Consider the following 2,459-nt stretch of genomic DNA (forward strand, 5'->3'; position numbering starts at 1 on the left):
GTTGAGAAAATGACACTCAAAATGAAAACAATAGTCTGAATAACCGCTCCCCTTGCCCCCCCCCCAAAAAAAAAAAATGAAAAATAAAATATTAAGATAAGATATCTACCATTTAAATTTTTATGTAAATTTTATATCTGGTCCATGCATGTATTTATCGCTATGAAGTTTTTTTTTTTTTTTTTTTGCAGGGTTAAAAAATGTCTTATGTCTGTGAGAATTAAGACGAGTGGTAGTGATACACTTTCACTTATTGACCTTGTGCCAACCATTATATACGCATTGGGGATGCATCTGCTGGCAAAACTACTCAGACACAAATGTTAATTTTGTTGCAGACCAGGATATGAAATACCCTAACTCGCTACAAGAAAAAATAATGAAAGGAATTGAATGAAGGAAACAAAGAACTCAAATGCTGGAATAAAATAAACATGTCGTTTATTTTCTGTTGAGAAATGAAAGTCTTGGGTGTACACGTGTCCATTCGTCCATTGACGACTACGCGCGTGGAAGGAAAGAGGAATGCAATAGAGAAATGCAAAGTGGCAAGCTGGCCTGTAGAAAGAGCGCACATGTCTGTGTTGATGGGCCAAAACCGAAGGGGAGATAGAGTGAGAAATTCAATCCAGGTTATGGAGATAGAAAGCGTATAAAGTATACGTACTGTCTGGTGGCTTTTTGTCCCACATAGTAGCAAGTGGTGTGAGGTATGCGCGTGCGCCTGCTAAAACGGCGGTGGTTGGTGCTCCGACCAACCACCTCGGAAGGCAGGTTGGGAAAGGAAGAAGCCGCTTATTGCTCTTGCTTTTATAGGTGTTTCCGGTGGGCCTTTGCACATGTGTGGATTTCCATGCATGCGTGTATGTGCGTATGTTAGTGTGTGTGTGTGTGTGTATACAGAAATGTGAGTGTATATATGTGAATATATGTACGTGTGTGGACGTGGGCGCATATGTTTGTGTGCGCGTATGTATATGACAAGTAATATAGCTTGAGATGTGAACGTGTGTTTTTGTGTGAGACTAGAAAAGGCTCGCGCAATTTAAAAAAAAAATTATAGTTATAGTTGAGACTGTTTGCCCTTTTTGATTCTGGTTTCAGCTGTCTAGATAATTAGACTTGGTAAAGCAGACAAGAAAGCCATTCTTAACGCACAGAAAGGCTTTCATCCTATTTGAGAGGAAAATAATCATTAACCAGAAGAGACCATATTTTGCTTGTCTCTATCGTCTGTGGAGCAGAAACCGGAAGTAAAAAAGAGCAGACAAACTTTACTATAACCAAAGAGTTTGTTAAATAAATAACAGTCACAGGAAAAAAGATCAGACCGACGAGTTCCCTGCGTTTGAATTTGAGCAGACAAACAGACGGTCAAATAGCATGTCTCGCTAAACCTAGTTACATCTTGCGCGCCCAACTCCTGATTGGAGATGGTGTCTTGGAACATCTCCTCTGTTGCCAGAAAAGGTAGAAAATATCCATCTGCAAGTCACACGGTTTCAGTGACTTCTGTTTGGAGTTCACTTCTGACACCTAGGTGTCAGTCAGTCTTTTATAAGAAAAAAGGAGTTTTCGTTATGTGTAGTAAGTGAAAAGGTATTTGAAAATGCAGAAGAGACTGGTATACCATAAATATAGGTTTTATTAACTAACAAAGAATACATGTGCTGTGGTTCTCATACAATGTTATCATGGCGGAATGGCTTCTTCCAGCCAAGGGGAATAACCTATAGAATTTTATTACCGCTAGGGGTAATTTGGAAGAGATAATGCAAGAGAAGCAAGTAAACAAAGGTAATTTAAAACTATAACATTATGTAACAGTAGAAGACTCTTGTGCTGTTGCGATGATGTTTGACTGTGAGCAGGTGCTGAGATATTTTAAAGATGGCAGAGATACACGAGCAGGACGGTTTCACGTAACAATGACTAAAGATGATAAAGGCGGGTGACCTACCGAATGAATGTGATCCACACTATACAGTGAGTAATATACCAGTCACATGGGATCAACTTTAGTGTAGAGAGCAGGAATGTCAAACATATGATCCATGGGCTGCATGTGGCCCATTGCAAGATTATCCTGAGCCCACACATACAGAAATTTTGAAAAAGGGGGGAGGGGGACAGAAAATATCAAAATGCAAGGTAGTGAAAATCTCTTTTCTGTTTTTGCTTTAGGACAGATTTTTTTAAAACATTGAATCCACTGATCGAAACTTTAGATCGTCACAGACACGTTTTTCAAGTTATCACTCTCTTTATTATCAAAGAAGTTACAGTTATGAAAACTCAAGAGGGATTTACAATCATTCATGTCATCAATAGGCCTGAGATTATTTACTAAGCATCCAACAAAGCCAATCCCTCAACTCTGTGTGATCAGGACCAAATTTCCTCCCAAGACCCAAAATAATCTGAGCAACATCCACATATCTGTCCGTGATGTTGCCAAG

At 39.2% G+C, this 2,459-nt stretch overlaps 1 long non-coding RNA gene across 1 annotated transcript in view; it reads left to right on the forward strand.

Moving 5' to 3' along the window:
- LOC145249019 (uncharacterized) overlaps nucleotides 1-1,304 on the forward strand; it is a 54,167-nt gene extending 52,863 nt beyond the window's left edge. Inside the window, exon 2 of the long non-coding RNA XR_013863443.1 lies at nucleotides 192-1,304. This is a non-coding gene — a long non-coding RNA (uncharacterized LOC145249019). The remainder of the gene's footprint in view (nucleotides 1-191) is intronic.
- Nucleotides 1,305-2,459: the final 1,155 nt, after the last annotated feature.

The sequence above is a fragment of the Euprymna scolopes genome, chromosome 27 (genome assembly GCF_053919585.1).
Source record: "Euprymna scolopes isolate OS-2025 chromosome 27, ASM5391958v1, whole genome shotgun sequence".
Classification (NCBI taxonomy): Eukaryota; Metazoa; Mollusca; class Cephalopoda; order Sepiida; family Sepiolidae; genus Euprymna; species Euprymna scolopes.